Source organism: Microplitis demolitor, chromosome 9 (genome assembly GCF_026212275.2).
Source record: "Microplitis demolitor isolate Queensland-Clemson2020A chromosome 9, iyMicDemo2.1a, whole genome shotgun sequence".
Taxonomy (NCBI): Eukaryota; Metazoa; Arthropoda; class Insecta; order Hymenoptera; family Braconidae; genus Microplitis; species Microplitis demolitor.
The window spans coordinates 6,399,965-6,414,203 of NC_068553.1; positions in this window are offsets into that span (position 1 = coordinate 6,399,965).

Genomic DNA, 14,239 nt, shown 5'->3' on the forward strand with positions numbered 1-14,239 from the left:
CGGCCCTCTAACCTCTATCCCGCCAGGGCAAAACACGGTAGGCCCACTTCGTCTCTTCTGGAGCCAGGGGATGCAACAACACCAGCACCGGGTCCAGGAAGGGCAACGCCGTAAACGGGTCATCGCTCACCCACTCCAGCCGGATGAACCCCAGGCGCAGCAACTCGAGACCCTCGAGTCCAGTCACCACACGACGATACTCTTCCGTTGCCCGCCGCTCCTCAACCCTTAGGTCCACCACTGCCTGGCACCGTGTCACCCCTGGTGGTGTAATTTGAGGAGCGCGTTGATCCGCCATAGTCCTCGCCGAAACGCCGTGATCCTCAGGATTCTCAGGAGACCTGGAGGAATCCAGTCCGAAGTCACGAGGAATACGCTGGCCAGCCCAATCGACACAGAACCCATACCTCTCACTACATATGGAAGCTGTTCCCGGCGAGGCTGTCTCATCACCACTGCTGGAAACGCCATCATATTCCACCGCGTCCACCCAGTCCACAGTTGACCCCTGGTACACGGATCTGAAGCCCGAGTCGTCGGAAGACTCGGAGACGACGAAGATGTCCTCATCGTCCTCCGACCCGGAAGACAGATCACCGTCATCCACGGCAACCGCCATCTCCTCACCACCATCAACCACACCCCTCTCGACTTCTTCGTTATCCTCTTCTTCCTCTTCACTCGCATTCTCTTCACTCGAATCTTCTTCACTTCCATCCCCGTCTTCATCCCCGTCGCTATTCTCCTCGACCTCTTCCTCAGTCTCTACCGCACCCTCAACACCCTCGTTGACCTCCGACAGTAGTGGAGGAGTCATAACACCTTCACCGCGATCAACCCGGGGAGGCAGGGTCTCATCAACCACTGTCTCCTGTCCGACCAGTGCCGCTCACCACCATCAGGCCGAACCCTCTTCTCCTCATCATCGGATACTAGGTCCACTACAACTTGTACATCACCATCACCAAGAGCAAAACGTTTCATTTTTCTGAGCGAATTGTTGAGAACTGTTCACTACAAAGATTTGGAGAAAACTCTGTGAAATCGTTTTGTAGTTGGTCCAATCGCCTCTCTCTCGACCTTGAATATAATGGGGAAAGGTCGAAGGATGTTGCGGGGGCCGCCAGAGATGATAAATATCTCGCCTCTTCTTCGTCCAACTGCAAAAACCACTAGAAAAAAAAATACATATTTTTCTTTAAAAGGTACGAAAAGAAACTAAGGGTAACAAGTAACCATAATTTAAACTGTCTAGCTTACCTCGAGGAAGGTTAACGGTTCGCCGTTAACCATCGGCATAACATCCGGAGCTGCAAAAACAACCCACTCCACATCCTCGTATGAGATCAGCGAGAAACAGTGGAAAATCGGATTTTCCACTGTCACCCACACGTCGAAGTTTTCAATTACAGCGACATCGACTGGAGTGAAGCTCATCTTGAGGAATCGTTTGGATAAAACTCAAAAAAAAACTGATGCTAATGGTATCACTCGTCGCCTTTTTATATACAGAATACCAAGATGGCGACTCAAAAGAACAAAACACCACCACACCAAATGATCACCAATCAACATCAAGAACCATATTTCGGAAGATACCAGCTCACCGGATTGGCCTTTCCAGTCTCTTTTCCCTTGCCTATACAACTTTTAACCACTTGAGAGATCATTTACCATAGACCATAGAAAATCTTTTTTTTTCTATCTTTAATCTTTACGACTAACGACCTGCAAAGACACTCCTTGAACTGATCTTAATTTTAAGGATATATTTAAACTAAAGTATTAATTGTAAGTCCTCAGGGACGATGACTAGTTTTAGCTGGGGAGGTGTCACGGCTGATACGTTCAACTCGTATCCTTACAAGTCGTAAAAATATAAAAGAATTTATAGATATATATATATATATATATATATATATATATATATATATATATATATATATATATATATATATATATATATATATATATATATATATATATATATATATATATTATTTTTCTCTTGGGAATGAAAAGTACATGAGAAAACTATTTTTCTCAAGAACTATGGCGAGATAGTCAGAAACAGTGAGACACAGGCGGCAACACAAAACGATGCGTTCCGAATAGACCTTCAGTCCTTTTTTTATATATATAATAATCAACAGAGTGAATATCAGTAGTGTAGATCGCATAACGGTCCACCCAATACGTGAGAACCCAAAAACCTCATGCACTTAGACCTTTTTTTTTATGACGCCGACTTACTGACGCCAGAAGTCGTACCGGACAAATATACCTACTTGAGCGTTGTCAACGCTTTACAATTAAGTCGTATTGTACTAATGGACCACGCGTATTATATATTTCTCTTTCTGAAAATTTCATCATTTTTACTTAACGTACTTTTAAAATTTATGTATCCGTTCCCATTTAACTAATCTAAGCATAGAAGCGGTAGTCTTCTTTGATTTTTCATCTTAAAATTATAGACCACCCAACTCATGCGCACCTGCATGTGATTCTTGGAAATTAGAGAAAGCTAATGGAAACCTCCAAATTTATGGTTTCCTACACGGGCATGCTCGGCGACAAAGTGGCGCCAGGTCATCAGCCTACTTAATAGTCAAAATCTGTTTCCCAGAGATCACACGTGTGCATGGGCCTAGAATTTTCGGGCGAGTCCGAGTCCTCTCGTATGGAAAACTGGTTACCACCACTTTTCATATGTGAGGATTATATAAAAAGACCATGGACTTTAGCTCATCAGTTCTTTTAGGAATCAAACTCTGAACCTTACTGAACTCCGGACACTTGACGGTGTTCGTGGCTAGAGGATTGATATCTCGATTGAGCATTCGGTTAACGGTAGCTGGGCGTACGAACCGGACCTTGATCGTCGTAAGTCGTAAACTAATATCGATTGGAAGCACCGGTAGCATTGATTATCTTCATCTTATTAATTTTTTTTTATTATTTTTATATTGAAATATACCACGAGAAACGTGAAAAACCAAAGAATATTTTACCGCGTTAAATGCGAAGATTTTGGATAATGTTTTGAAATACTTTTACCGCGAAGATACGCGTAGATTTTATAAGTTTATATTTTATATTACCGCGAAGATTTGAATACATTGAAATTATTTTACCGCAAGAAGCGCGAAGACCTTCATTTTAATTTAACCTACAGAGATTTAAAACGCATAAACATTGAAATTGATAAAACAGAGTATACTTAATAAATAAATAATTCGATAAATTAGAATCACATTAATTGACCGCGAGAACGCGTTGTGAATAAGTGTCCTGTGTAACTGCTGACAGTCCTGACACCTCACCAAAACCTGTTTAGGGTAAGTTTTTAACATTGTAACCATTGTTTGGTATTTTATTTTTATATACTCTGAAATATTTGTAACCCATATGTATGAAACATTTACTTTTATATTTACTATTCTAAATATTGCCATTTGTAACCCTTTTGTTTTTTGAGAATATTGAGTCATTTAATAAATAAATACTCGTTAACATAAAACATTTAAAAACAATATTTAACAGACAATTTTACTTTAACAATGAGATACTAGCTTTACGAGGCTTTTCGGCAACCCACCTTCCTTTATCCCTTATTTTTCTACCTGTCTAGCCGCTCAGACTGATAGTTCACAGTAGGGGGTACACAATCTTACGTTTACCGCTCGACGTTTGATTGTGAAATTAGATCAGTCACATAATAAATTGGAAATCTTTTTGGGTTTTATCAATATTGTCTTCAACAATACTGTGTGGGCGTGAATTAAATATAAAATAGAATAAACTGAGCATTTGGTCACGTGAGCCTAGGTCATAGGATCGGTCCTTGATCAATGTAAGTACCCTTTTATTCACTACATTTTATACGAATATCGTACCTACGCCCATCACGATCTGCAGTCGTGACAACTTCAATTTTCTCAGAAAGTTGGCGTCAGGTTGCGGCAGTCGATTATCGTCAACTTTCTAGGAATGTTGGTAACAACTTGTAGTCAATAATAACGTCAAAATTTTGAATTTCGTTTTGTTGTATACAAAGTTACATCCGCTAAACAGTACCAAAATCGGGCAACTTAGTGCTATATATATAGGTATGTACAGATATAAATGTAGATCAGTTGAAGTATGTTTACGTTGTAATTGCGTCAAAAATACGTATAATTATCTCTAATTAAGTAATTAGTATTGACTAACAATGAATGATGCATCAGATAATTTTAAAAACTTTCAAAATATAATCCGTGATTAACGTTCTTATGTTCTATCTAGCTACCCGCAATGTCTATATTTAAAAATTGCCTCTCTAATAAGGGATCTACAGTATATATATATATATATATATATATATATATATATATATATATATATATATGTCGGAAATGTACAATAGCTGGGTTTTTCCAAGGGATGTTGGAAAATCCCAAGTATATTTAGTTTATTACTAGCAATAAAAACTTAGTATTACAATTTAATGATTTAATCCCTTTGGGTAAATTTTGTCAAAATTATTTTAAGTCTTTTATGACGACAGACTTAGGCTCGAAAGATCACATCTGTGCATCTAACGTAGCCACGATCGGAGGATAGCAATACCGGAGGATAGGACTGAAGTAACTACAAAATAACGTACCCAGAGGGCCCTCAGAATAATTGCCTGAAGGGGCCACTTATTAAAAATAGTTTTTGGAGACAGTTCTCTCGGAGCACTTATCAAGAACGGTTTGCTATCTTGCGGATCGTGTATTCGTTCTCGGGCCTAATTACGTCGTCGCAAACTAGCACATAAATAACCGTAGAATATTATTCTGATATTACATATTAATTATATCATTCGTTTAGTGTTTGAATATCATAAATACCGTTAATAATTAAATAATCATATTGTCAAATAGTTAAGTGTAGTTAATAATTGATATTGTGCATTATTGTTAATCGATTGTTGTTAAGGTCGATTTGATCTAGTTGTAAGCTGTGTGTATTATTTGTATAAACTTTAATATCCATTTGTTATTAATAAAATAAAAGATGTCTAGTGATAATAATAATGGTGATGCCTTGCAACAACCCAATGTTGTTCCGACATATATATATATATATATATATATATATATATATATATATATATATATATATATATATATATATATATATATATAATTTAGTGCTGCCTACAGATCAATTAAATTATCATTTTTATTTAGTAATTGCGTTGAAAATATGTATAGATCTCTAATTAATACTTTATTATTGACAAAAAATTAATTATGCTTCAAATAATACTGAAAATTGGTAAATATAATAACACTACAAACAAAAAAAATCCTACCAAAAACAGATTCTCTGTATAAAGTCGCGCTAAGTACACGTTTAAAATTTTTTAAAAGAAAAAAAAATAATTTTTTACAAAAAAAAAGTCAAATTTGTTTGACCCATTGAAATTTTGTTATACAATTTTTTTTTTAAATTTTATGAAAATGTTTGTTATGATTTTGCATCATACTAGGGACTTGGTATTTTTTCGATTTGACTTTTTTTTTGTGAAAAATATTTTTTTTTTACTTTAAAAAAATTTTAAACGTGTACTTGGCGCGACTTTACACAGAGAATCTGTTTTTGGTAGGATAATTATAACTACGTTAGCTATATGTCAATATAATTAAGGTAGTTATATTTAATCCAATATATCAGGCATGATCAGACCTGAGCGTATTCAACACTTCAGACATGAACAGGCATGGACAGGCATGAACAGACCTAAACAGACATGAACAGGTATGATCAGGCCTGACCGTGTTCAACGCTACAGACATGAACAGGCATGAATGGGTATGATCAGGCCTGAGCGTATTTAACGCTTCAGGCATGAACAAACATGGGCAGGTATGATCAGGCCTGATCATGTCTAATTTCAGGCCTGATCATACATGAACAGGCATGGCCAGGTCTAATTTCAGGACTGATCATACATGAACAGGCATGGTCAGGTCTGATCATTTTTTCCCGGGTTGTCTAAAACAGATATTTTTAAAAAAATTTTATTTTTGAATATCTTCGAACGCACTCAACTGATCCTGCTCAATTTTTCACATATCTTAGATTGTAACAAGTAGCGTCAAATGCTACTTTGACAATTGAAATCGGTTTATCTATTCAAAAGTTGCAGATATTTACATAAGTACGTATGTACATACATGCATTTGGACATCATCTTGAAATTAGTCGCAATAGTTTTCTAGAACCTTAAAAAGTCATAATCTGTTAAAAATTCGATTTTCGAAAATCGGACCGAAACCAATAACTTCCCGAATTTTTGAAAACTGTAAATTTTCGTAGCGTTAAGGTAAAAAAATTGATGAAGTAAATTGTTATTTTTTTAATTATATCAGCAATACCTTTTCAAATACTGAATCGATTCTAAGGTTCAAAGTGACATTCGATGCATTTTATCAACCACTAACATTCAAAAAAACGCTGGCAACAATGAGCTCAACAATTTAGATTTTATTAGAAAAAATCGCTTCTTTGCAATTCTTTCGACAACGATTTCTCTTGAAGAAATGGATCGATTTTGATAGTTAAGGTGGTATTCGACGCGGCTTATAAAGTTTTACGATGATAAATCATTGCGGATACAACGAAAAAAAAATTTTGAAAAAAAAAAAAAATTTATCGAAGCTCGAAGACTTGTTGAAAGACGAGCAATAATTTGTAACATTTTTTTTTATCGGTTTTCTCAAGATTACTCCGGAAACGTGCATAATAAAAAAATTTGAGGTCCAGATCTGAAAACTAGAAATTTAAGACTACAATTTGATTTTTTTTCTACGGCCATTTTTCACCGAGTAACAGCATGTTGTAAATCACCCAAAAATTTCGAATTTTTTTTCTATCCCTTAATTTTTGGGACCAGTGTGCGTTCATCTAGGACACAGTTTTATTTTTCTATGTATTCGACGACATTATTTTGGTTTCGAAAATTTTTTTCATCAATGTTTTATTTATTACGAAATAGTGTTGCAAAAAAACAATCGAATAATCGAATTTTTAGTTTCAATAATTGATTTTTCTAAATCGATTTTACATGCTTTGATTAATCGATAGAAAATCGCTTAAGATTCTAAAATACGGTTTTTAAAATCGATTTGTTTCACAAAATAATAAAAAAAAGTTATTCTTTTTAATGTGGTAAATTAATACCTACGATAATTTTCAATCAATTTAATGAGCGCATTAAACACATATCGAGAGAAAATTTATTTATATTAGAAAAAAAAATTTTTTTCACAATCGATTACAATAATTGATTGCTAGTAATTCGATTGCGCAACTTTAAAGTTGGAGTCTGTAAAGTGAGCAAATAAACTAAAATTGATCTGGTTTAGGCGTGAGGTATTAAACAATTAAAAATTACACAGTTTTTATCAATAAATAAATGAGAGATTTATTTACACTTATTTACACTTTAAATTGTAAGAAATTATGATTAATAGCGAATGCGACAAAACAGACACGCGATAGCGAATGCAACTTTAGTGATAAGATTCACGTATATAATTGACACGTGGTCAGAGCGATTATCTAAGCGGCAATTATTTATAATATAATTATAAATCACAATTAATTAATTTACTCTCAGTAAATAGCAGCCTTAGTGTACTGACTAAATAAAGAGAGAAATTAGCGTAGCGGGTTGATTTAATATCACACAAAAATTAATAATCGAAGCGGTTCCAAGAGCACGAGGTAACAAGTAGCAAAGCACGTTGTAGTATGGAAGATGGTAGCGTCGTGAGTCGTCGAGAAGCTTGGTGTCGACGTGGCAGCCTTGCTGCATATAACGAATTTTCCCATTGGCTTAAAAGCGCGCCAACAGGTAGCAGTTAATAGCGAACTCTCTAATTGCCTGACCAATATAAAATGAATTATGTGATTGACCAGCATGTAGCGGGTTCTCAAGACATCTTGACACGGTCCTGAATTAGAAATTGTATGTACCGGGCCCAAATAGCAAGTGACCCGGCACTATTCTGACCTTCAGTCAGTAGCGAGTTCGGCGACTCCCGGACTTTGCGGAAATGCACGAAGCTTGATTCAAATTAATCAAGCACGTGACTGAACAGAGTCATTGAACAACCGATTGTCTCAAAATCGTAACAACTCAAAAAATTAATAGAAATATAAATATTTAAAAATAATAACAAATTATCAAAAGACTATTGTCTACCATTTAACCTATTGTTAGCATTTCCCAAACTGATGTTTTAAAAACATACAATCGATTATTTCACAACCGATTGTCTATTATACAATTTTGCAGCTTTAAAGTTGAGTTTAAACAGTCGATTACTAAAAAGAAACTGTCGAAAACATTATTTTTTAGATCATAATAAAATTATCTTCGATATTTCCATATTAATTGATTATTACTTTGATAACCTAATTGATTTATTTCAATTTAAAAAAAAACGCACTGTAAAAGTGTAGATGTCTCAAGAAGTCATCTACTTTTTTGTGTTATTATAACAAATTGTTACCTCAAATTTAACAAAAAGACAACAATTTTATTATGCCGTTTGAGATTACAATTAATTAGTATGTGTGGCTTTTGAATTTTGAAAAATATGAGTCGACAATTCGAATGTTATAATCGAGTGTTATATACTCGATTGTGAAACTATACCGTTATTCTAAGAAACAATCGCTATTTTTGAGTTGGAAATAATCGATTATTTGCCAACGATTAATCGACTCTATCGATAATTTCAGTTCGATTATAATCGATTGTTGACAATCGATTCAAAAAAAAAATTCTTTTAACCGTAAAATAATAAGTGTTCAAGGAATTCTTTGGAATTGCCAACATGTGTCAAAAAATGGACCAAACGAAAACTTTTTTATCATTTCCTTCGTTTTTGAATGTAGTTTTCAGAAAAAAATACAAAAAAATCATTCAAATGGTTCTACTATTTTTTAACTTGATTTATCGTATAAAATTCAAATTATTTCGATGATTACCATTTAAATTTATTGTTTTTATTTTTTTTTTCCAAATTTAAAAGTTCTCTGAGCACTCTCAAAAATTTTAAGCATGATGTTATGAGAAATATGGCTAGTTGTAAAAAATTTTTTTTTTCAATTGGAGGGAAAAAATATAAATCAAAAAAACACCACTCTGAAAAAATTTAAGGATTTGCAGAAAATGACAAAGTTTTATATATAAAAAAAAAATCAAAAATCAAAAATGGTAAACGTCGAAAAATTTTTGATTTTTTCTAAATATCTACAGAAAAACAATGAAGATAGGTTGCAATAATTTTTTGAATTTTTTTTCAAAATGTAAATTTGAAAACAAAAATTTTGAAAAAAAAATCGTCCCAATCAGTTGAATTTTGGAAAAGTTATAGTTATTCAAAATAAAAAAAGCTATTTTTTAAAAAAATTTATAACTATTTGTTGGTTGGGTACAAAAATTTGAAAAAATTATGAGAAACGTTTTTGATCGGGTAGAAAAAGAGAAAAAATTTTCAGCCAAATCTGAAGGGGTCGGGGTCAAAAGTGGTCGATTTGGCGTGGAATCCCTGATTAAAAACTCCGATCGAAACCGATTGAAAACGTCCTATCAGATTTAATCGGAAATTACTGATTGACATTCAATCAGTTTTAATTGGAAACTTCCGAGTGATTCTAATTGAAAGTTAATCAGAAATTTCCGATTGACTTTTAATCAGTTTCAATCGGATTTATTCGGAAACTTTCGAATGATTCCGATTGAAAGTTACTCAGAAATTTCCGATTGACTTTCAATCAGTTTCAATCGGATTTAATCGGATATTTCCAGCAGGTTTCGATTGTAAATAAATAAAAAATTACCGATTCCTGGGAAAAAATTATTTTATATATTATTAAACAGTACAAAATTAAAAAATTGAATATATCAAAATCTACGTTGAATCTATATTAACAATTAGATTGCATGTCATGAAGTAATATAGGATATACTATATTACCACCAAAAATAATACTTGTCACTCTGTCAAAGAACAAAGGAGTGCTCGTGTCAGAATTGCTTCCAAGTCTGGAATATAATACGTCTGAACTACCTTTCTGACCAGGGACACTACACAAGTGGTGGGCGCTATCTAGTGGCGAGAACCGAACTACTCCCACTGCTATTGCCAAGGACTGGTGAATTTTCTCTCCTCCATATATATCGTTTCTCCTAAGAAATTATTCTCTTGGTTCAAGCAGCTTTTTTTTCTATTAGTTGGAACATACGAAAATCCTTGCGTTAAACACCCCCATAAAAAAAATTTATTTAAAAAATATAAGTTAAAATACAAAAAATATATTTTAGAATTTATAAAAAGTAAATCGGAAAACTATTTTTTTAAGAGCTTGATATTGAAATGAAAATAACTAGAAAAAAAGCGAAATTTTGAAAAACTTTATTTATAATAATTTTTGAGAAATGAAATTACCTACAAAAAAGTTTCTCTGAGATTTTTTGATAAAACTGATAGTTTCGCCGGAAAAGTAAAAAGATCTCCAAATTTGCTGTAAATTTGACTTTAAGCTCAAATAACTTTTGAACAGTTAGATTTATCAACAAATGATGAGACTTTTGTTGTGGAGCATTCAATTTACTTTAAAAATATCTATCGTGCATAAGAATTGGTTGATTAGCTTGAAAGTTAGAAAATTCTAAAAAATAAAAAGTTTTTTTCCCGTGTTATTTAAATACTCTGTAAATATGAATAAGTGAAATCGGTGAATATTCACTAATTTTAAAAGCGGTCCGAACCACTTATTTTAAAAAGTGGTTCGATTGGGACTTAGAATAAGTGAATATTCACCTATTTCACTTATTCATGTTTACAGAGTACAAAAAAGAAAAACGGATTGACACAAACCGTAGTATTATTATTAAGAGCTTGGATTGGTACCGAAATTTTGGTTTTTAGGTATACTTTCAATTTTCCGATACTTAAAAAAAAAAAAATTTTTTTTTTTAACCAACCTAATATATATATAATTTTTTATTAATGTTTCCTTTTATTTTCGTGATAGTTTTAATTCAATCAATACAGTTCTTCAAAAAAAGTTTTTATATAATCCTGAAAAATGCTTGTTTTAACTTTCTATAAAATTGATTAAATTGGAAATACAGATAAAATTCTATACTCTGATATTTCGAAAATTCCTGATAAATGAAATTCATATCTGCCCAAATTTTAATAATTATTAATACTATCTAAAATATTATTTTCCGATTGAATCCGATTGAAACTGATTGAAAATTGTCTGTCGAATTTAATCAGAAAATAATCGATAAATGAATTATTATTTTCTAATTGAATCCGCTTCGTTTGAAACGAAATTTTTTTTTTCTAGCCGACACAAGATAATTTCGCCGTTTATATTGAGAAAAAAATTCCCTGAAAATTTTAGCTCTTAAATTTAATTTAAACTACTTTTTCTCGAGTATCAAATTTTTCCATTTAAAAAGTATGTAAATTGAATCCGATTTAAACTGATTAAAATATTTCAATCAGATTCAATCAGATTCAATCGGAATCAGCTCTAGAACTCAATAAAACGCGCCGATTGCCACGTCAACTATCAAAATCGATTGATTAGTTCGAAAGATATCAGCGTTGAAAAGTTAAAAAAATAACATTTTATGTTATTTTTTCCGGATAAATCATAATATAACGTAACAAAATGTTCCTGATATCATACCAACTCATCTTTTTTATGGTTTCTTTCGATCATATAATGTCATCGAACGTGGTTTTTAGTTTAAATCATATTATCAACAAAAAAATCGATAAAACGTAGTTTTTAATATTTTTATCGGATATTTCATATTTTATTGTTTCTTACATGAGTCAAAATTTATTTAAATCTTGATTTTGATCCCCGACATTGATTTCTGCCTTAATACACTTATTTTACTGAACATAATCAGGAACTAAATTTTAAAAACCGCTTCATTGATGATTTTCAATTCTTAAATTTTCAAACTTTAGCATAACAGGTAACTTGTTAGAGCTTGAAAAGATCATAAAAAAAAAATTGAATGCGATAGCATTTTCGAGCTCGAAGAGCTCGAAAATATATCTACACTAATGTTTTCGAGCTCTGTGAGGTCGAAAACAGCGGGAAGTTTTGGGGCTGGCCCGCAGGGTCAACCGACAAACCGATTTTTTTTATAGTAAACAAAGTAATTTTCACATTTTAAAACTATTTCGTAATATGGAATATACTTCTTATTACTTATTATGTTTCAGAAGTACCTGTGTGCCCTATAAATGTAACTAATCTTGTCATCACGATAGTGCTTACAGTTCTTATCAGATCTTAAAGTTAACGCATCTTAAAAAATAAAACTGATAGACAACTTATGTAAAAAGTATATTTTAACTGCTGACAAATTATACAGTCAACATTATAGTCTCATTCTATTAGTTTTATGTTGTAGCTAATAAAATAATTTTTTATCTTACTGTTACATCATCATTTTTGAGTATAAATTTCATTAATTATTAAGTTTCAAAAGCGCCTCGTTGACTTGTCATGAATGTAATTATAAACATAGCCTTGTCTTCACAGTTTTTATGACTATATGTAATTATATAATTCACTGATCTTTGCTACTTTGTTTACAACTGATATTGATCTCAGTTTTAGTATTGCTATCTCAAAATGCATGAATAGAAATCATTGATTTTCAAGATTTATTTTAATAATCAATCTTATTTTGGAATAATTATACACATTAAATTAAAAAAAAAATATTCTACAGTAAAATAATTCATGTTAAAAGAAACTGATAAAATGTTATTAATTGACACAATAATTTAATAAATTTATTCTCGAATTTCTTATTGGAACTCGATTATAAAACTTATTTTCATTATAAATTTTTGGAAAACGTACCTTCCATTTCGGCTGCCAGATGGCACTTTTCTCAAAATACTGGTTGGTCTTTTCTTTATACACTTCATCACAGTGAAATGTGTAAACAATATGAGATATATTTTTATTATTATCGGCTTTGTCTTAAAATGCTCTACGAATTGAATTAATCAATTTTATATTATAAAATACAATCTTAGATTTTTATTTCCATAGAAAATTTAATCTTTCCATTAATGTCATTAGAACAAGAAATTTAGTCGATCTGTTCTATTTTCTGAAACTAGTTATAGTGATTTTTACTTATAATTCTATGAAAGGTACATTAAATTCTAGTTTTTTAATAGCTTCGTGAATTATGTAGTTCATTGCTAAATTAGCCAAACACGAACTAGTTGCATTGCCCATTCTAAAGCTATCTATCTGTAGGCATATCTTATTTTAAAAAGAAAATAGCTCGAATCAAAGCAGAATTTCACTAACGCGATGAGTACATCTTTCTTCATTCTTATCACTTCGGTTATGTCACTCCGGTCTTCATTAATAATATTATTTAATAGTTCTTTTAGTATAGTTGTGAATAGTGATGTAACTTCGAATGAAATAAGTATATGGCAAGCCAGAACTTCGACGTATTTAAATTTAATTCTCAACTCAAAAAAGTTTTCTACGCTCCATTTAATTTCTGATGTCTATAGTGAGAGAACTAGATTTCAAAACGCCGCCCTTTTGTATCTAGGTGACCCAATGCAGTTCTGAATGAAATGAACTCTACTTTCCCTTTATGTTCTACACATCTAAGCTTATTCGATTGCTGCTAATTAAATTTAAACCTATCAATGCATGCATAACTTGTAACTACTACAGAAGTTTGATCAACAAATGTAAATTGTTTTTTAATGTTTCATTCACATTTCATCCCATCAAAAAACGGTTTGCAGCAATCAATAATGCTCAGTAATATTCAAATTGAATAAAGACTGAAAAAATTTGGTTTGATAGTTAACAAGTGAATTTATTTTCGACATTGACCTAATTTAAGTACTGACAAATATATTCACAAACTGCGGAAAAATTGATTTTTTGGTTCAAAAGGAATAGAACCGATGACTTCTCAACTTTTTTTTAAATTTTTATTATTAGCAGCAGAATGATCAAGTAATAACTACTCGGAATTTATTATTACATCAAGAGGTAACACACATATTCTGTCGTGCTTAGGAAAAGGGCCGTAACTTCACTCACTACTTTTCTATTTAACTAATCTGAAATAAAGATTAGTAAGATAGAAAGGCAGTAA